Source organism: Elephas maximus, chromosome 2 (assembly GCF_024166365.1).
Source record: "Elephas maximus indicus isolate mEleMax1 chromosome 2, mEleMax1 primary haplotype, whole genome shotgun sequence".
Lineage (NCBI taxonomy): Eukaryota > Metazoa > Chordata > Mammalia > Proboscidea > Elephantidae > Elephas > Elephas maximus.
The window spans coordinates 233731944-233754874 of record NC_064820.1 but is presented as its reverse complement, the minus strand read 5'-3'; the positions used below and the strand labels follow the sequence as shown (position 1 = coordinate 233754874).

Below are 22931 nucleotides of genomic sequence, written 5' to 3'. Positions count from 1 at the left end.
TTCAAAATTCTGTTAGAGCTTTATAGAAAAATTTAGAGAATTTTTGGTTAGCAGCTGTAGAACCTAACCACTGCAACATCAGGGTTTCCAGAATTATGAAAGATATATTTAAATGCTGCCACGGACAGTGAAAAGAAACCATGGTCAAAGCCCCAGACATACATCCACATTACTCACATTGCTTGGCACACTGATGGGAGCTGTTCTTTTGGTTTGAACTGTTTCTCACAAGGACAACTCTATGTGGTACGGTCCAGGGTAAAAAACAACAGTGCTATATCTTTAATGCTTTAAGCCAAATAGTTTGGGCCAACCAATGAGTTGAGGGTTTTTAAGGCTTCATTCTATCACTGGGAAGCAGACTAAGGTTACCACAAAGGGGGTGGGGCTTCTGTGCTAAGACCTACAGGTTTCGCTGCCTCTCCCCCGTGTTCCAGCTCTCACCTTCACTCAGTTCCAGTTTCTCCTGTCCCCTGCCTTGGGTCTTCCATGAGCCAAAGATGATGTCCTTTGCTTTAATATAGATGCAAAAGTGCTAAGTCCATACGAGCACCCAGAATCCAGTAGCACATCAAAAGACCAAGGAAAGGGTTGGTGTGCGGTGAGATGGTCAGTTCATTCCAGAGTTGCGAGGATGTTTTACCATGAATTGCTTAACGTGATTCACTATATTAACAGAACAAACAAAAAAAATCAAGCATATGATCATCTCCATATAGGCCATATTAGTTTTCTGCAGCTATCTCAACAAGTTAGCACAAATTTGCTGGCTTACAATAGAAATTTATTATCTTATAGGTTTGGAGACCAGATATTCAAAAGCAAGGTGTCAGCAGGGCCACACTCCCTCCAAAAGCTCTAAAGCAGAATCTTTCCTTGTCTCTTCCAGCTTCTAGTGGCTCCAGGCATTCCTTGGCTTGTGGTTGCATGATTCCAAACCTTGCCTCTAACTTTTCGTGGCCTTCCCTTCTGCATGTTCCAATCTGCCTCTGCCTTTCTCTTATAAGGACACTTGTTATTGGATTTAGGGCCCACTCACATAACCCAGGATGATCTCATTTCAATATCCTTTACTTAATGACATCTGCAAAGACCCTTTTTCCAAAAAAGGTCACATTCACAGGCTCCAGGGGTTAGGACATGGACTGTCTTTCTGGACCCACCATTCAACCCACTACAACATCTGTTATTGATTTTAAAATATTCATGTATTACTGATTTCAAAGCACTCTTAAAAGTAAGATTATATGACCAAGTACATAATGTGACGATACATATACCTTTCACCACCAATAGGTACATGTATCTATTCACTGTTGTGCTGAATGAGAGACACTAGAGGCATCCCAATGAAAGATGGGAATAAGGCTATACACACCACCTCCTCTTACATAATACTGTTCTGGAGATAGTGACCTACACAATTAGATAACAGAGAGAAAAAAGAAATGTAAAAATGTAATGGAGGACATCAAATTATCCTTCTTTTCAGAAGATGTGATTGTTTACTTAAAAAATCTAAATCCTTACAAGAGAATTAACAAAGAAGTTAACAAAAAATAAGAGAATTAAAAATGCAGCTGAGTACAAAATTAATATATAGAAATCAGTAGATTTTATTTATTAAAAACACGAAAAGGTATAAAGGAAGAAAATGTATTTATAATGCCAAACAAAAATTTCAATGTCAAATAGGAAGGGATTTACTTAACAAGAAATGTGGCAGATCTGGAAATCCTGGCAGCACAGTGGTTAAGAGTTTGGCTGCTAACCAAAAGGTTAGCAGTTCAAATCCACCACAGGCTTCTTAGAAACCCTATGGGGCAGTTCTACTCTGTCCTATAGGGTCACTATGAGGATCAACTTGACAGTAATGGGTTTAATTTGGTTTGGTTTTGGTGGCAAATCTATATGAAGAAACATTGTAAAGGTACCGAGGGGCACCCAAGGAAACTTGAACAAAAGCAAAGGTGAACCACGTCCCTGGCTAGCACAACTCAGTCCCATGAACCTGCTGTTTCTTCCAGTTAATCCATAGAGTTGATGTGTTTTATGAAACTACGCAGAATTAAGTGTAAAAAGCCAAAATACTCTAAAAGAGGAAAGATTAACCCTCCCGGATATTAAAATATTTTAGCAGCCTATGCTGTGGAGTAAAGAAATTAACTTTACTCAAAATAATTTGATCTTAGTCCTGGGTTCCTGAGAGATAACTCTGTTGTTGCTACATGCTGTAGAGTCGATTCTGGCTCACAGAGACGACACGGGACAGAGTGGGACTTCCTAGGCTATAATTTTTACGAGAGTAGATTGCCAGACCTTTCTCCTGTGGAGTCGCTGGTTAGCAGTCAAGTGTTTAACCATTGTGCCACCAGGGCTCTCAGAGATAACCCTAAACCCTTGGAATTTCCTCAGTAATTGAGATGCCTTTGTAACCTATAGGCACCCAAACCACACCTGAGAGTTACGCTAATAAGGTGATTCAGGTGGGGGCTGACCGGGCCAGAAAGACCACCTCATGATATCAGCCCACGTGGGAGGATGGGGGTATGATTTAATCAACCATGCCCATGCAATGAGGCCCCAATAAAGGCTTTGGACACAGAAGCTCCGTGGGCTGATGATAGACATTCAAGCATGTGGAAGGGTTAGTGTGTCCATTTTTGGGACATAGAAGTGCCAGATTGGGAACCTTCCCAGAGCTCGCCCTACACATCCCTCTGTTTGTCTCATTTTCCCTACAATGTAACATAACTGTAATTTTAAGTAGAGCACTTTCCATGAGTTCTTTGAGGCATTCCAGAAAATTATCAAACCCAAGGTAGTAGTAGGAGCCAGCAGGTCAAAAGTAAGGGGATCCAGAGGCCCCCAAGCTTATGGCTGGCATCCTGAAGAGGCAGTGGGAAAACCCAAAGGGTGTAGCCAGTAGGTTAAAAGTGAGGGAGTCCTAGGGACTCCCAAGCTTGCAGCTGGAGTCTAAAGCCCCGGACTTACTTGGCATTCTGGAGGACAATGTCCTTTTAACCTGTGAGGTCTGACCTAACTCTGGGAGGTTGGGGTCAGAGGAAGAAGTGTTGCATATTGCAGCAGGTGTCAGAATTCTACAGAAAGGTGAAAAGCAGTAATTTCGACTTATGTTGATTATTATCCTTATAGCCCCCCACGTGCCTGTCAGTTGGTCGTACTGTGGGGGCTTGCGTGTTGCTGTGATGCTGGAAACTATGCCACCAGTATTCAGATACCAGCAGAGTCACCCATGGAGGACAGGTTTCAGCTGAGCTTCCAGGCTAAGACAGACTAGGAAGAAGAACCCGGCAGTCTACTTCTGAAAAGCATTAGCCAGTGAAAACCTTATGAATAGCAGCAGAACATTGTCTGATATAGTGCTGGAAGATAAGCCCCCATGTTGGAAGACACTCAAAAGATGACTGAGGAAGAGCTGCCTCCTCAAAGTAGAGTTGACCTTAAACGAGTGGATGGAGTAAAGCTTTCGGGACATTCATCTGCTGATGTGGCATGACTCAAAATGAGAAGAAACAGCTGCAAACATCCATTAATAATCGGAACCCGGAATGTATGAAGTATGAATCTAGGAAAATTGGAAATTATCAAAAATGGAATGGAATGCATAAACATCAATATCCTAGGCATTAGTGAGCCGAAATGGAATGGTATTGGCCATTTGAATTCGACAATCATATAGTCTACTATGCTGGGAATGACAACTCGAAGAGGAATGGTGTTGCATTCCTTGTCAAAAAGAACATTTCAAGATCTATCCTGAAGTACAACGCTGTCAGTGATAGGATAATATCCATACGCTTACACGGAAGACCAGTTAATATGGCTATTATTCAAATTTATGCACCAACCACTAGGGCCAAAGATGAAGAAATAGAAGATTTTTATCAGCTGCTGCAGTCTGAAATTGATCGAACATGCAATCAAGATGCATTGATAATTACTGGTGATTTTAATCCGAAATTTGGAAACAAGAAGGATTGGTACTTGGAAAATATGGCCTTGGTGATAGAAACAATGCTGGAGATCGAATGATAGAATTTTGCAAGACCAACGACATTTTCATTGCAAATACCTTCTTTCACCAACATAAACCACGACTATACACATGGACCTCGCCAGATGGAGCACACAGAAAACAAATTGACTACATCTGTGGAAAGAGACAATGGGAAAGCTCAATATCATCAGTCAGAACAAGGCTGGGGGCCGACTGTGGAACAGACCATCAATTGCTCATATGCGAGTTCAAGCTGAAACAAAAGAAAATCTGAGCAAGTCCATGAGAACCAGAATATGACCCTGAGTACATCCCACCTGAATTTAGAGACCATTTGAAGAATAGATTTGACACATTTAACACTGGTGACTGAAGACTGCACAAGTTGTGGAATGACATCAAGGACATCATACATGAAGAAAGCAAGAGGTCATTGAAAAGACAGGAAAGAAAGAAAAGACCAAGGTGGATGTCAGAGGAGACTCTGAAACTTGCTCTCGAACATCAAGCAACTAAAGCAAAAGGAAAAATTGATGAAGTAAAAGAACTGAGCAGAAGATTTCAAAGGGCAGCTTGAGAAGGCAAAGTAAAGTATTATAATGACATGTGCAAAGAGCTGGAAATGGAAAACCAAAAGGGAAGAACATGCTCGGTGTTTCTCAAGCTGAAAGAACTGAAGAAAAAATTTAAGCCTCGAGTTGCAATAGTGAAGGATTCTATGGGGAAAATATTAAATGATGCAGGAAGCATCAAAAGAAGATGGAAGGAATACACAGTCATTATACCAAAAACAATTAGTCGATGTTCAACCATTTCAAGAAGTAGCATATGATCAGGAACCGATGGTACTGAAGGAAGAAGTCCAAGCTGCTCTGAAGGCATTGGCGAAAAACAAAGCCCCAGAAATTGATGGAATATCAATTGAGATGTTTCAACACACGGATGCAGCTCTGGAGGTGCTCACTCGTCTATGCCAAGAAATATGGAAGACAGCTTCCTGGCCAACTGACTGGAAGAGATCCATATTTATGCCTATTCTCAAGAAAGGTGATTCAACCGAATGTGGAAATTATAGAACAATATCATTAATATCACACACAAGTAAAATTTTGTTGAAGATCATTCAAAACCGGTAGCAGCAGTGTATCGACGGAACTGCCAGAAATTCAGGCCGGTTCCAGAAGAGGACATGGAACCAGGGATATCATTGCTGCTGTCAGATGGATCCTGGCAGAAAGCAGAGAATACCGGAAGGATATTTACCTGTGTTTTGTTGACTATGCAAAGGCATTCGACTGTGTGGATTATAACAAACTATGGATAATGTTTCAAAGAATGGGAATTCCAGAACACTTAATTGTGTTCATGAGGAATCTTTATATAGATCAAAAGGCAGTTGTTCAGACAGAACAATGGGATACTGACTGGTTTAAAGTCAGGAAAGGTGTGCACCAGCGTTGTATTCTTTCACCATAGCTATTCGATCTGTATGCTGAGCAAATAATACGAGAAGCTGGACTATACGAAGAAGAATGGGGCATCAGGATTGGAGGAAGACTCTTTAACAACCTGCGTTCTGCAGATGACACAACCTTGCTTGCTGAAAGTGAAGAGGACTTGAAGTACTTACTAATGAAGATCAAAAACCACAGCCTTCAGTATGGATTGCACCTCAACATAAAGAAAACAAAAATCCTTACAACTACACCAATGCGTAACATCATGATAAATGGAGAAAAGATTGAAGTTGTCAAGGATTTCATTTTACATGGATCCACAATCAACACCCATGGAAGCAGCAGTCAAGAAATCAAAAGATGCATTGCATTGGGTAAATCTGCCACAAAGGACCTCTTTAAAGTGTTGAAGAGCAAAGATGTCACCCTGAAGACTAAGGTGCGCATGATCCAAGCCATGGTATTTTCAATCACATCATATGCATGTGAAAGCTGGACAGTGAATAAGGAAGACCAAAGAAGAACTGATGTCTTTGAGTTGTGGTGTTGGCGAAGAATATACCATGGACTGGCAAAAGAGCGAACAAATCTGTCTTGGAAGAAGTACAAACAGAATACTCCTTAGAAGCAAGGATGGCGAGACTGAGTCTTACATACTTTGGACATGTTGTCAGGAGGGATCAGTCCCTGGAGAAGGACATCATGCTTGGCAGAGTACAGGGCCAGCAGAAAAGACAAAGACCCTCAACGAGGTGGATTGACACAGTGGCTACAACAATGGGCTCAAGCATAACAACGATTGTGAGGATGGCGCAGGACCGGACAGTGTTTCGTTCTGTTGTGCATAGGGTCGCTATGAGTCGGAACCAGCTCGACGGCACCTAACAACAAGTTGGTAACAGAAAAAGGTCAGATTTGATATTTATCTACTCAGGTGTGAAATGCAGAATTGGCATTAAGGTGAAACAAGAAGGGCTCACTCTTCTGTCAAGATACAATGAGCCACTTTTAGACTCAGTTTTCACTTAGATAGCAAAAGGAAGGAGAGTGAAAAGTGTCAGCTCCCATGGCCCTTGTCCTGCACACCAAGAAAGGCAGTGCCTCAACGAAAGGGGCTGGGTGGCTGCAACACAAGTTGTGGGATCCCCATTGCTCAGGAGCCAATCCTAGACTTCAGCTAAGTGATTGTATTTTCAGCTCTGAGAAGAAGGTATGTCAGAAAGCCCTGTGTCTCGCCAGAAACTAAAAGGTGATGAGCTGAAAATTACTTAACTCTATTAAATTTTGATGTAATTATTATGGAAAAACAGTGCCAGGGCTGAGAAAAGCACATTGCTAACATCACCATATTTAATCCTCATAGCCTTCCTGTTGGTATGCGCTGTTATTATCAACATCCCCATTTAATAGATGAGAAAACTGAAGTTCAGACAATACCAGCATATACTACAGTATTTGTTACATGTAAGCAATAGTTCTGTGTATATTATAGAATATACCCTAAATTATATAGTTACATGTATTTTATTTATCTATTTATTGCACATATAGTATGTATAAGGTACTATTCTATAATGGTTAAGTTGTGGACTACTAACCGAAAGTTTGGTGGTTTGAGCCCACCCAGAGGCACCTCAGGAAACAGGTCTGGTGATCTGCTTCCAAAAGATCACAGTCTTGAAAATGCTATAGGGCCGTTTTACACTGCTCTCACAGGGTTGCTATGAGTCAGATTTGACTGGATGACAACTAACAACAACAATAGCTATATTATGCATCAATATGTGGTATTATATTTTTTTTAAAAATCCATTGCCGTCAAGTCGATTCCAACTCATAGTCAGACCCTATAGGACAGAGTAGAACTACACAATAGGGTTTCCAAGGAGCCACTGGTGAATTTGAACTGCCAACCTTTTGGTTGCCAGATAAGCTCTTAACCACTGTGCCACCAGGACTCCGAAGAAAGCAAAAGATAATTAAAAAGACAGGAAAAAAAGAAAAGACCAAAATGGGATGTCAGAAAAGACTCCAAAACTTGCTCTTGAACGTACAGTGACTGAAGCAAAAGGGAAGAAAAAGCTAACGGAAGATTTCAAAGGGCGACTGAAGAACAAAGTATTATAATGACATGTGCAAAGACCTGGAGTTCGAAAACCAAAAGGAAAGGACGCATTTGGCATTTCTCAAGCTGAAAGAACCAAAGAAAAAATTCAAGCCTTGAGTTGCAACATCGAAGGATTCTACAGGCAAAATATTAAACAACGCAGGAAGCATGGAAAGAAGATGGAAAGAATACACGGACTCATTGTACAGGAAGAACTGGTCAGTGTTCAACCATTTCAGGACGTAGCATATGATCATGAACTGATGGTGTCGAAGGAAGAAATCCAAGCTGCACTGAAGGCACTGGCAAAAAAAAAAAACAAGGCTCCAGGAATTGACTGAAAATCAATCAAGATGTTTCAACAAAGGAATGCAGCGCTGGAGGTGCTCACTTGTCCATGCCAAGAAATTTGGAAGACAGCTACCGGGCCAACGGACTGGAAAAGATCCATATTTGTGCCCACTCCAAGGAAAGATGATCCAACAGAATGCAGAAATTATCGAATGCTATCATTAATATCATAAGCAAGTAAAATTTCGCTGAAGATAACTCAAAAAGATAATTGCAGCAGGGAATTGCCAGAAACTCAACCCAGATTCAGAAGAGGACGTGGAACCAGGGATATCACTGCTGAGGTCAGGTGGGTCTTGGCTGAAAGCAGAGAATAGCAGAAAGATGTTTACCTGTTCTTTATTGTCTATGCTAAGGCATTCGACTATGTGGATCATAACAAATTATGGATAAAATTCCGAAGAATGGGAATTTCAGAACGTTTAATTATGCTCATGAGGAACCTATACATAGACCAAGAGGCAGTCATTTGAACAGAACAAGGGGATACTGCATGGTTTAAAGTTAGGAAAAGTGTACATCGGGGTAATATCCTTTCACCACACTTATTCAATCTGTATACTGAGCAAATAATTCGAGAAACTGGACTATATGAAGAAGAACACGGCATAAGGATTGGTGGCAGACTCTAACAACCTGTGTTATGTAGATGACACAACCTTGCTTGCTGAAAGCCAAGAGGACTTGAAGCACTTACTGATAAAGATCAATGACTACGGCGTTCAGTATGAATCACACATCAACATAAAGAAAACAACAATCCTCACACCTGGACCAATGAGCAACGTCATGATAAACAAAGAAAATATCGACTTTGTTAAGGATTTCATTTTACTTGGATCCACAATCAATGCCCATGGCAGTAGTCAGGAAATCACATGATGTATTGCATTGGGCAAATATGCTGCAAAAGACCTCTTTAAAGTGTTAAAAAGCAAAGATGTCACTTTGAGGACTAACTAAGGTGTGCTTGATCCAAGCCATGGTATTTTCAATCACCTCATATGCAAGTGAAAGCTGGACAATGAATAAGGAAGCCCGAAGAAGAATTGATGCCTTTGAATTATGGTGTTGGTGAAGAATATTGAATATACCATGGACTGCCAGAAGGATGAACAAATCTGTCTTGGAAGAAGTACAGCCAGATTGTTCCTTAGAAGCAAGGATGCCAAGACTTCACCTCATATACTTTGGACATGTTATCAGGAGGAACCAGCTCCTAAAGAAGGACATCAAGTTTTGTAAAGTAGAGGGTCATCAAAAAAGAGGAAGACCCTCAACTAAATGGACGGACACAGTGGCTGCAACAACGGGCTCAAACATAGCACCGACTGGGAGGATGGCACAGCAACCGGGCAGTGTTTCATTCTGGTGTACAAAGTGTAGCTGTGAGTTTGAACCTACTCAAGGGCACCTATGCTCATTTGACAAATGTGTAAAGTGCACTACAGAGAAGTTAGATAACATGGTGCACAAGGTCGCAAAGCTGGAGACAGCAGCACAGGACCCGAACTAATGCTATGTGCCTTCAAAGCCTTGGCTCTCAGCCACTGCCCTAAATTGACCCTCTCTTCTCCCTGCCCTAAATTGACCCTCTCTTCTCCGTCATCATTAGAATGAGTCCCAGGCCTGAGTGCAGCTTTACCTCAGTGCCTTCAGTCCCTACACCACCTGCGTCCCAGCACATCAAAGGACCCTCTTCAATTTTAAAATACTCTCTCCGCATTTCAATTTTAAATTTTTACTCCCCAATCACTTATGGAAATACCAGTTTCACATCTCCTAGATTCTAAATCTTGTGTTTAACAAAAGATATGATAAACAATGTTACAAAGACAAATGATAGAGAATATATCTGTGCTCCTTGGAAACGCTATGGGGCAGTTTTACTCTGTCCTATAGAGCCGCTATGAGTCGGAATCGACTCGATGGCAACGGGTTTGGTTTTGTTTTTTTCATGTCTGTGAAAATATTTTTACTTATATAATAAAAGATTAATACTGGGAATACGTAGAGAGGAGCTCTTAAAATAAAAAAAGCACGTAAGACTGTATTAGTTATCTGTTGCTGCATAACAAATTACTCCAAACATAGTGGTTTAAAACAGCGAACTTTTGTTATCTCAGTTGCTGTGGATAGGGGATCTGGTGTGGCTTACGGGGTGCTTCTGGCTCAGAGGCTCTCAAAACCGAGACCAAACTCATTGCCGCGATTCCGACTCATAGCAACCCTATAGGACAGAGTAGAACTGCCCCATAGGGTTTCCAAGGAGTGGCTGGTGGCTTTGAGCTGCTGACCTTTTGGTTAAGATCCAAGCTCTTAACCACTGCACCACCAGGGCTCCCAGAGTCTCTCAGGAGGCTGCAGCTGAGCTGGCCACAGCACAATCAGAGTCTGCTGCTGGCCTGAATCTAGAGGATCCATTTCCAAGCTCGCTCCTATGGCTGCTGGCAGGAGGTTTCTGTCCCTCGCCACATAGACCCCTGGGTAGTATTGTTCACAATACAGTAGCTTCCTTTCCTAGTGAGTGAACAGAGAAAGAAACAGAGAGAAAAACAAAGCAAGAGAACTCCCAAGATGAAAGCCAAAGTCTTTTAAAATCTAATCCTGGGACTGACATGTCATCACTTCTGCCATGTGCTTTTGGCCGCACAGATCAGCCCCTGCACAATGTGACCAGAAACCACACAAGACTTGAATAGTAGGGGGCAGGAATGAATGGTGGCCATCTCGGAGGCTGGCTGCAGAGACATCCAGTTGCCATTGAGTTGACTCCAACTCACGGCGACCCTATGTGTGTCAGAGTAGAACTGTACTTCATAGAGTTTTCAATGGCTGACTTTTCAGAAATAGATCGCCAGACCTTCCTTTCAAGACATCTTCGGGTAGACTAGAACCTCCAACCTTTCATTTCGCAGTGGAGCACACTAACTGTTTGTGCCACCCATGGACTCCTGCATAGGCATAAAAATGGTTATTCCTATAGATATTTGGTTTCCCCAGTTACTAGGGAAATGTGAATAATGACAATAACAGCATATTTTTCACCAGATAAGCCAAAATTTTAGAAAAAGTTTGTTAATACAGGTGAATGGGTATTCTTACACCCTGTCCCAGGAGCATAAACTAGAACCGAATCTGCAATAATCCCTGACCTAGTAACTTCACTCCTGGAAATCTCTCCTGAGCAAATGCTGACTCATGTTCACAATGATGTATGTCCCAAGGGGCTGTGTGAAGAAGCCTTTGCTGTACCAAGACAGGAAAACAGGATGCCTTGAATGGGGAATCATTTTTCCGTAGAAAAAAAAAAAAAATTTTTTTTTTATATCCACACTGGGAAACCCTGGTAGCCAGGGGTTAAGGGCGACGGCAGCCCACCAAAAGGTGGGCAGTTTGAATCCACCAGGCGCTCCTTGGAAACCCTATAGGGCAGTTCTACTCTGTCCTACAGGGTCGCTATGAGTGGGAGTCAACTCGACGGCAACAGGTTTTTCGTTTGTTTCTTATATCCACACTATGGGTGATGTGTTGCTAATTGAAGAAAGCTGCATGGCAAATCCATGCGTCTTACTAAGTAAAATAATTGTTTTTAAATCTGTGTGCAGGTAATACAGCCACACACAATGGAAATGTCAGGAGAACAGGAAGCGTTTATGCCTTGTTCACAGCTCAGCCCCCAGTGTTGTGCACAGAGCCACCCTGTATAAAAGGTATGCCACCAAACCTCTGAATGTGGATCAAGATCTATCTAGAAACATGCGCACTAAATAGTAGGACCAGGGAACTTTCACATTTTAGTCTACATAAACTTTACATACTTTTTTTTTAACAACAAATATGTACTTTAGTTTTGTGATTTTTTTCTTGGAACGCTGTTGTCACAACCAGCTCTAAACAAAAACCTTGAGACTGTCCAAAATCAGGCAAGGCTGCCACAGATAATGCTGGCTTCCTTCGAAAACGCCTCTCAAAGGGGTTTTCAGTCCCAGTTCAATACCTTCCTCAAAAATAAAAATAAGACTTTCTATTTGATTCATTCTTTGCTTCTGCAAAGCAAATTCCTTTCTAGGGAGGGTCCCGGGTGAATCCCTTTCTCCTGAGTGTGCAGAAAAACGAACATTCTTCCGCAAGAGGGCGCAGGAAACCAGCCTTGAACTTGCTCAGCTGAAAACGAGAGAAGAGAGGGGCGTGCAACGGGAACAAGCATCTTTGAGGCGACTGTTGCCTGGGACCCCAGAAATACAGCTTTGGAATGCTGGGGCAACACTGCAAGAGAAGCCAAGGCTTTATCCCCAGAATCATTTTCAAAACCGAGAGGATGGCCACGCGAACGATTTCTGTTTGGGCCACGTTCAGAGCATCTTCACCGCCCTCTTGTGGCCACAATAAGGTAAAACTGTGCAAAAAAAAAAAAAAGTCTCCCTCTGAAACGGGAGGGGCAAAGTCTCCATCGATGACTCCGCTGGAAGGAAAACACTCAAGTTTTAGTTCCCTTTGTCTAAAAAACGTGCAAAGTATGTGGCTCTCCCATGAGTTATCATTCAAGCGAATGTGCGTGTTCCAACTGCTCACGGTGGGCATCCCTCGCAGCAGCTGCGCCCTGTGGTACTTGAGCCCGCAGAACACAGCTGATGGCACCTTTTGCCATACTGGCTTCCCTGTCCTGTGTTCCAGGACCTCTGCGTGTGCGATTTTGCGGCAGGCCTTCTGTTCTGCACTCCTCAGGATAGTCTGCAGGGGTGGCAGTGTCATGGTCGTTCCTTGTCCGCAGTCAGTGGTGTCACTTGGGTGTCAGTACGTCACAGGGTGGTCATTGTCGACATCACCGCCCCCAGGGACGGCCTCCCGTACCAGATCATACAGCCAATATTACACATGTAAATTTATTACCAATTTTAATGACAGAATAATATGTGATACAGTTGTAAAGTGCTTAAATTTAATATTTCTTATATTAATACTGACAACAAAATTACATTATTAGACCCTTTACCACCTTAACTCATTGCGGTGGAGTTGACTCCGACTCATAGCTACCCTAGAGGACAACGGTTAAGAGCTCAGCTGTTAGCCAAAAGGTCGGCAATTCCAAGCCAGCAGCCACTCCTTGGAAACCCAATGGGGCAGCTCTACTCTGTCCTACAGGTTTCCCATGAGTCAGAATTCACTCAACAGCAATTTGGTAGGGTTTTCTACTACCTTAGAACAAAGAAACCCAGGTGGCTTAGTGGTTAAGTGCTAAGGCTGTTAACCAAAAGGTCAGCAGTTCAAATCCACCAGGTGCTCCTTGAAAACTCTATGGGCAGTTCTACTCTGTCCTATAGGGTCGCTATGAGTTGGAATGGACTAGATGGCAACGGGTTTGGTTTGGTTTAAATAGGACTGAGTCTAGCCCCACCCAGCTAGGCTTCCCTCCCAACTCACTCCCACCGTGAAGGCATGCAGCCCCACCCTTGGAGGTTGCCACCCAGCCAGTCCAGTTTGCTCCTTCAGGTGAAGCAGAGCAAGAATCAAGGACATGACTGGGCTGCAAAGACATAATTTTCCTTTCTCCCTACCCGGCCTCTGCCCGGTTTTCCTTGGCTTTCACTCTCAGGAGCCCTGGTTGCGCAGTGGTTAAGTGTTTGGCTGCTAACCAAAAAGTCAGCAGTTTGAATCCATCAATGGCTCCTTGGAAATCCTATGGGGCAGTTCCACTCTATCCTATAGCGTTGCTAAGAGCTGGAATTAACTTGCCAGCAGGGTGGTGGGGCAGGGCTCCATTTTGTTCTGAGCTCTCTCACTATTGGCAGAATATCCCACAAAGTGATTGGTAAAAAGAGCATTAATCAGGTTTTGCCCCTCCTCTAATCCTTCCATTTTCCCCAGCGGGGCCCTAGGGTGCCCATTTTGGTGTCACTTCTTCTGACAGTGTCACCCAGTGTGGTCTGTACCCCCACACCCACTTAGTGATGCCACTGTCCCCAGGCCAGGGAGGCACGGAGGAGGTGGTTGCCCCAGGGTTACCCAACAGAGGCGGCAGTCTCAGACATTACTTTTGAGAAACCATTTTAATTCTCCTGAAATCCAATTTCTAGGTCCGTGAAGTTGGGGTGACCCACCCAGGCCATTTGCCCTTGGGTGTCCTTTTGAACCTTTACCTTTAAGGAACCCGTTTTCCTGGAGTCACCTTCAAGTCAAACAATAGCCTAGTCAGCAGCTTAATGGAGATAGTTTTGCCTTAGGCACTGGGCTGTTTTTGGAGAATTATCTGTGTGCAGCCAGTTTCCAGGTTTTAGGATTTATGGCATGTCCTTAATTACTCTGTTTTTATAACTGACTGACCCTGAAGCCCTGCACCTGCTCTGAGAAACCAACATAGAAGGAATTTACAATGACCCTCACGAGACTACTCTGCCTGGACCCCACCTGCTTTCACTGTCCTGTTCCCTTTGGATTGACGCTGCCGGATGGTATCTGCTCACAATAAATATATTCTGTTACATTGCCTTTTGATGTTTCTCTGTACATTTCGGTTCTTAACACTTTCAAAATCACTTTTCAGCTTTGTCCCACCCAAATCACTTTAATTTTCATTCGAACAGAGCACAAGACCACTAATTTACAAGAAAAGCAGCTAATTGTGCCAGGAGGGCATGATGCAAAATGTACCAGGCACCCAGGTGTGTTTTTCCTCCAGCAAGTTTTCATCTTCACCATCCCGTTCTTGGGGTGTAGGGGGTGCGCTGACTCTAAAGGCCAAGAGTCAACTGCTGGTATCTGGGCAGAGAGGGAAATGACGCTTCAGGTTGTATTGCTCCTCCCTGCCCAGAAGTTTCCATTTGTTCCATATTGAAATGCAGAATCATATAAAACAGTGGTTCTCAAACTTTTAAGTAAAACACCTGGGAAATTTATTAAAAAAGATTTCTCGTCTTCACCTCCAGCAATTCTGGGACCTAGGAAGCCTCATTTTCATTTTAATGGCTTTCACCACACTTTGAGAAACATTAAGGCAGTGTTAAAATGCAGATTCTGAAGCTTCAAGCCCAGTGCTTCTCATTTGGGAGGTCTGTGGAAACGGCCTAGGAATCAGCAGTTTCCTCACACTCGGAATCAACTCCATGGCAGCTAACAACTAACAACACGCACACACCCCATAATTCTAATAAAAATACAGGTGTTCATAGACTGCTTTGTAAGAACCCACGTTCCTTCCGATATGCTACATTCACACTTTTTAAAACTGAAAGCCAAAGAAAAAATACAATTAACATTGCATCTAGTATATATGTATTTACTAGATTGGATTGGAGGAAGACTCATTAACAACCTGCGTTATGCAGATGACACAACCTTGCTTGCTGAAAATGAAATGGACTTGAAGCACTTACTAATGAAGATCAAAGACCACAGCCTTCAGTATGGATTGCACCTCAACATAAAGAAAACAAAAATCCTCACAACTACACCAATGCGTAACATCATGATAAATGGAGAAAAGATTGAAGTTGTCAAGGATTTCATTTTACGTGGATCCACAATCAACAGCCACGGAAGCAGCAGTCAAGAAATCAAAAGACGCATTGCATTGGGCAAATCTGCTGCAAGGGACCTCCTTAAAGTGCTGAAAAGCAAAGGCATCACCGTGAAGACTAAGGTGCGCCTGACCCAAGCCACAGTATTTTCAATCACATCATAAGCATGTGAAAGCTGGACAATGAATAAAGAAGCCTTTGAATTGTGGTGTTGGTGAAGATTATTGAATATATCATGGACTAGCAAAAGAATGAACAAATCTGTCTTGGAAAAAGTACAACCAGAATGCTCCTCAGAGGCAAGGATAGCGAGACTGCGTCTTACATACTTTGGACATGTTGTCAGGAGGGATCAGTCTCTGGAGAAGGACATCATGCTTGGCAAAGTACAGGGTCAGCAGAAAAGAGGAAGACCCGCAAGGAGGTGGATTGATACAGTGGCTGCAACAACGAGCTCAAGCATAACAACGATTGTAAGGATGGTGCAGGACCGGGCAGTGTTTCGTTCTGTTGTGCAAAGGGTCACTATGAGTCAGAACCAACTTGACAGCACCTAACAACAACATGGAAACCCTGGTGGCATAGTGGTTAAGTGCTACGGCTGCCAACCAAAGGGTCGGCAGTTTGAATCCGCCAGGCACTCCTTGGAAACTCTATGGGGCAGTTCTACTCTGTCCTGTAGGGTCGCTATGAGTCGGAATCAACTCAACACCAACAGTATATAAAATGTGAACAGATTTCAGGAAATAGTACTTAGCCTTACTAGAGTAAGATGAGAAAAAGTAACCCCTCTATAATCATAACTTCGTCATTGTTATAAGATTAAATTAAGTCCCCCCAAAATATGTATTGTAAATCCTAACCTCTACGCCTCTGGTTATAATCCCATTTGGGAATGCGTTGACTTTATTATGTTAATGAGCAGGGGCAGATTACCCAGTAAACAAAGTAAGCAGAGCTTTACTTGTGCTTACTTACTAATCTGTAGTACATAATTTCATGTGACTTTTGTGGTGAAAGCTGTGTGGAATTGTGCACTACAGATTAGTACGTAAGTGCAAGTCAACCCGTGTTTACCTTGCTTGCTGGGTAATGTGCCCCTGTCAGGCCTGTCAGGAACTGTAAATTTGAAAAGGGGCTTTGATTCCGTTAAGAAGGTGCTCTGGGGTTGGGAGAGACACAGATATCAGCCGCACCTAGAAGCAGAATCTTTAATGAGGTGAGAAAATGTGAAATTGTTCACTGCAGATGCTCTGGTAAGCAAGGTAAGCACTGTGCTTACCTTGCCTATTGGATAATCCACCCCGTTAATGAGACAGGATTAGTGTATGGAGTATTTTGAATCAATCTCTTTTGAGATAAAGAAGAGATTAAAGAAGCAAGTGAGTGAGCAGAGATGGGGTAAGATAGATGCCAAGACAAATGGAGATCTCCAAGAAACCAGGAAATAGAAGTTAAAGAGACTAGGACATTCCTTGAGAGCCAACAGAGACAGAAAGCCTTCCCCTAGAGCCAGCACCCTGAATTCAGACTTCTAGCCTTCAAAACTGTGAGAAAATACATTTCTGTTAAAGCCATCCACTTCTGATATTTGTTATAGCTGCAGTAGATAGCTAAGACAGTCACGTATTCTAAGAGTCAAAAATGCAGCAAAAATTTTTTTCCCTCCCTCAATGTCCTGTTCCCCTCTGTTCTGAATAAAGCTTTACCTCCTCTTGAGTCCTCTTTGTTAAGATGCATATTTGAGTCACTTTTCAAGTATGTATTTTTACCTTTTTCATGGCTATTGGCCTGGTTTTCAAAATGTACACTTGAAGAGCTTTTCAAATATAGACTACTCTTGTGTTCACTTCTGAAGATCAGTTCTACCACCCCATAGATTCCCAAACCAAAACTATTTCTGGAGGGAAGGGAGTCTAGGGTTGTTCTCAGAAAGCAGAACCCATGCAATTGTTGGAAAACAACAGTGGTGAAGTAACCCGTGGTTTTCTGGCTGGTGAGTGCTTGCCGGATTTTTCTTCTTGCAGATCTTGAGAAAACAAAAGCCATGTCTCAGAAATATCTGAGTCTACTGACGAATTTCCAAAACAAGAGTGATGTACTCTGACATCTTCTTATCTCTAATCTCTTTCCTTAAAAAGTAATAACATTAAAGTTGGCCAACTGTCTTAAGTGATGCATTCATGGTATCACAACTCACAGGTTGAAAAACATTGATCTAAGACCTGTTAGAAGGGGGAGGTTTGTTTCCTTATTCCAGAATTAAAAAGGGGATCTACAGGAATTTCTGCACCCAAAAAAAAAAAAAAAAAATAGGCTCCCTTTTTCCTGTTTTCAAAGGCATGGTATTCATTCAGTGGTTCCCCAGCAGCTGGTCTGGCAACAACCCAGAAAAATACAGTTTGAGAATCCTTCTAAAACTCCTCAGTAGAAAAGACGTGTGCAAAAGGCCACTGTGAGTTGTATGACACTGGGCTTTGGGCAGGAGTGGATTACCCAATAATCAAGGCAGGCACAGGATTACTTGTGCTCACTTACTAATCAGTAGTGCACAATTTCACCTGTTTTTCACCACATCAAAGATGTGCACTATAGATTAGTATGTAAACACAAGTAAGCCTGTGTGTATCTTGTTTAATGTACACGTTGCTTACTGTTTAATCTGCCCCTGGCTTTGGGTGACCTTTCTGGAAGAGGGAGAAGAATAAGAGGGAAAAGAGCCATGCCTCCAGATTCACAAGAATCTGGTCAGGAGGTGTAATTAATGAGGCGGACTTGGAGGCGACTCACCTGCTGGCAGTGATTATCAACTTCAAGAGATGAGCTTTTCTTTGCGACCTGGGCCAAATCGCCTGCGGGCAGCCTACGGGGCAGGGCCTGTTCCCTGCTCCTCAGTCTCTCAGATTCATTTCACTGGTCTCACCAACAAGGCATCAGGATTAGGGAGGGACATGGTCGTGCTGGAGGAGCCCTGGTGGCACAGTAATTAAGCTCTCAGCTACTAACTGAAAGGTCAGTGATTAGAACCCATTAGCTGCTCCATGGAAGAAAAATATGACAATCTGCTTCGGTAAAGACCGTTGTTGTGTCAAGTCAGTTCAGACTCATTGCAACCCTATGTACAACAGAACTCTGCCCGGGCCCAGGCCACCTTCATAACCAGTGCTATGTTTGAGCACAGTTTTGCAGCCACTGTGTCAATCCATCTCACTGAGGGTCTTCCTCTTTTTCACTGACCCTCTACTTTACTGAACATGATGTCCTTCTCCAGGGACTGGTCCCTCCTGATAACATGTCCAAAGTATGTGAGACGAAGTCTTGCCATCCTTGCTTCTACGGAGCATCTGGCTGTACTTCTAAGATAGCTTTGTTCATTCTTCTGGCAGTCCAGGGTTTGTTCAATATTCTTTGCCAGCACCATAATCAATAGTCATCAATTCTTCTTCGGTCTCCCTTATTCACTGTCCAGCTTTCACATGCATATGAGGGGACTGAAAATACCATGGCTTGGGTCAGGCACACCTTAATCCTCAGAGCGACATCTTTGCTTTTTAACACCTTAAAGAGGTCTTTTACAGCAGATCTGCCCAATGCAATATATCTTTTGACTTCTTGGCTGCTGCTTCATTGGGCACTGTTTGTGGATCCAAGAAGAATGAAATCCCTGACAACTTACAATGTTTCCTCACTTATCACGATGTTGCTTATTGGTCCACTTGTAACGGCTTTCTTTATGTTAAGGTGTACTCCATACTGAAGGCTGTGGTCTTTGATCTCCATCAGTAGTGCTTCCAGTCATCTTCACTTTCAGCAAAAAGTTGTGTCATCTGCATAAAGCAGGTTGTTAATGAGTCTTCCTCCAATCCTGATGCCTTGCTCTTCTTCCTATATTTCAGCTTCTCAGATTTTTTGCTCAGCATACAGGTTGAGTAAATATAGTGAAAGGATGCAACCCTAACACACACCTTTCCCGATTATAAGCCATGCAGTGTCCCCTTGTTCTGTTTGAGCAACTGCCTCTTGGTCTATGTTTAGGTTCCTCGTGAGCACAATTAAGTGTTCTGGAATTCCCATTCTTCAAAATATTATTCACAATTTGTTATGATCCACACAGCTGAATGCCTTTGCAGCGTCAACAAAACTCAGGTAAACATCTTTCTGGTATTCTCTGCTTTCAGCCAAGATCGATCTGACTTCAGCAACGATACCCCTCATTCCACACCTGCTTCTGAATCCGCCTTGAATTTCTGGCAGTTCCCTGTCAACGTACTGCTACAACCACTTTTGAATTATCTTCAGCATAATTTTACTTGCATGTGATATGAATGGAAACCCTGGTGGTGTAGCAGCTAAGTGCTATAACCACTAAACAAAGGTCCTGCAGTTTGAATCCACCAGGTGCTTCTTGGAAACTTTATTGGGCAGTTCTATTCTGTACTATTGGGTCGCTCTGAGTCGGAATTGACTCAATGACAATGGGTTTGGTTTTTGTTTGGTAATATGAATAATATTGTTCAATCGTTTATGCATTCCACTGAATCACCTTTGTTTGGGATAGCTCTTTGCGGCAGTTCTACTCTGTTTTATAGAGCTGCTATGAGTTGAAATCAACTTGACGGCATACAAAAAACAACATAGTCATGCTAGCACACTTTTTAAGGAGACTTCCTAGAGAAGCTGTTTATTTCTTTATATTTATTTATTTATTTATTATTTACTTATTTTATACAACTTGCCACCTTAGAAATGTTTGTTAGAAAGTCTTTCCAACAAACAGTGCTGGCAAAACTGGATATCTACCCGCAAAAAACTGAAAGAGGGCCCATACCTCACACCATATACAAAACCTAATTCAAACTGGATCAAAGACCTAAATATAAAACCAAAAATTATAAAGATCATAGAAGAAAAAATAGGGTCAACACTAGAGGCCCTAATACATGGCATTAACAAGATACAAACCATAACTAACAATATGCAAACACCAGAAGACAAGATAGATAACTGGAATCTTCTAAAAAGTAAACACTTAAATGCTGATCAAAAGACTTCACCAAAAGAGTAAAAAGAGAAAGTAAACCAAACCAAAACGAAACCCACTGCCGTCGAGTCGATTCTGACTCATAGCAACCCTATAGGCAGATTGGGAAAAATTTTTGGTTGTGACAAATCCAACAAATCTCTAAAATCTACCGGAAATCCAACACCACTAAACAAAAAGACAAATAATCCAATCAAAAAAATGGGCAAAGGATATGAACAGACACTTCATCAAAGTAGCCACTCAAGTGGCTAACAGGTATGTGAAGAAACGCTCTGGGTCACTAGCCGTTAGAGAAATGCAAATCAAAACCACAATGAGATACCATCTCACCCCCTACATTGCTGGCAGAAATCAAAAAAAAAAAAAACGGAAAATAACAAATGTTGGAGAGGCTGCGGGGAGACTGTAACTTTTATGCACTGTACAACCATTTTGGAAAACAATATGGCACATCCTAAAAACTAGAAATAGAAATATCATATGATCCAGCAATCCCACTCCTAGGAATATACCCTAGAGAAATAAGAGCTGTCATACAAATAGACATATGCACGGCCATGTTCGTTGCAGCATCATTCACGTAAGCAAAAAGATAGACACAACCTAGGTGCCCATCAACAAATGAATGGATAAACAAATTATGGTACATACAATGGAGTAGTACACAACGATAAAGGACAATGATAAATCGCCAAAGCATCTCACAACATGGATGCATCTGGGGGTATTATGTCGTGTGAAATAAGTTAATCACAAAAGGAACAAATATTGTATGAAGCCACTACTATAAAAACTCATGAAAAGGTTTATACACAAAAAAGAAACACTCTTTGATGGTTATGAGGGAGGGAATTGGGAAAAACACTAAATTTAAAAAAAAAATTTTTTTTTTTTTTTTAGATAAGAGATAAGTGGTAACTTTGGTGAAGGTAAGACAGTACTCAGTACTGAGGAAGTCAGCACAACTTGTCCAAGGCAACATCATGGAAGCTCCACAGACACATCCAAACTCCCTGAGGGACCAAATTACTGGGCTGAGGGTTCTGGGGACCATGGTCTAGGGGAACATCTAGCTCAATTGCCATAACATAATTTATAAAGACCATGTTCCATATTCTACCTTGGTGAGAAGCTTTGGGGTCTTAAAAGCTTATGAGCAGCCATCTAAGATACTCCACTGGTCTCACCCATTCGGGAGCAAGGAAGAATGAAGAAAACCAAAGATACAAGGGAAAGATTAGTCCAAAGGACTAATGGGCCACAACTACCACCGCCTCCACCAGATTGAATCCAGCACAACTAGATGGTGCCCGGCTACCACCACTGACTGCGCTGACAGGGATCACAAGAGAGGGTCCCCAACAGAGCTGGACAAAAATGTAGAACAAAATTCAAAATTCAAAATAATAACCAGACTTACTGGTTTGACAAAGACTGGAGAAACCCCAAAAGTATGGCCCCCAGACACCTTTATAGCTCAGTAATGAAGTGACCCCTGAGGTTCAGCTCTCAACCAAAGATTAGACAGGCTAATAAAACAAAGTGAGACTAAATGGGCACACCAGCCCAGGGCAAAGATGAGAAAGCAGGAAGGGACAGGAAAGCCAGGAATGGGGAACCCAAGGTCAAGAAAGGGAGAGCGTTGACATGTGGTGAGGTTGGTAACCAATGTCATAAAATGATACGTGTATTGTTTAATGAGAAAGTAGTCTGGTCTGTAAATCTTCATTTAAAGTATAATTTAAAAAAGAAAGAAAGAAAGAAATGTTGTCTGTTGTCAGTAGCCCTCAAGTAGATTTGGACTTGGTGAGTCCCTGTGTGCAGAGAACCGCTTCACAGGACTTTCAAGGCTATGACTTTTCAGAAGCTGCAGATGGCCAGAGTCTGTCTTCTCAGGCACCTCTGGGCTGGTCTGAACTGCCTACATTTCAGCTAGTATCCAGCACTTAAGGTGCCCCGGTGGCACGGTGGTGAAGCACTCAGCTGCTAACCAAAACGTTGTGGTCCACCAGCCACTCTCCAGGAGAGAGATGTGGCAGTCTGCTTCTATAAAGATTTAAAGCCTTGGAAACCCTGTGGGGCAGTTCTACTTTGTCCTAAAGGGTCGCTATGAGTCAAAAGCAACTCAATGGCAAGGGGTTTGGTTTTTCTGTTTGTTTTGTTTGTTTTCTTATCCGGCACCTGAAATGTTGCTATTGCCTGCCCTCTAGTGGATTCCCCCTGATAGCAACTCCATGTGACAGTAGAACTGTCCTATAGGGTTTCCAAGGAGTTGGAACCCACTGGTAGACACATAACAATTTTTACAGGGATCCCTGGAGGTGCAGTAGTTAAGAGCTTGGCTGCTAACGAAGAAGCTGGCAGTTCCAGCCCACTAGCTGCTCTTTGGAAACCCTGTGGGGCAGTTCTGTTCTACTGGGTTGCTATGAGT

At 42.5% G+C, this 22931-nt stretch overlaps 1 protein-coding gene across 2 annotated transcripts in view; it reads right to left on the bottom strand.

Moving 5' to 3' along the window:
• The window catches only part of NLRP3 (NLR family pyrin domain containing 3), a 63678-nt gene extending 63012 nt beyond the window's left edge, over nt 1–666 (bottom strand). For both annotated transcript variants that reach the window (XM_049875140.1, XM_049875139.1), the window contains exon 1: nt 445–666. The gene's annotated coding sequence lies outside the window, so the exon portion shown is untranslated. The remainder of the gene's footprint in view (nt 1–444) is intronic.
• Nucleotides 667–22931: the final 22265 nt, after the last annotated feature.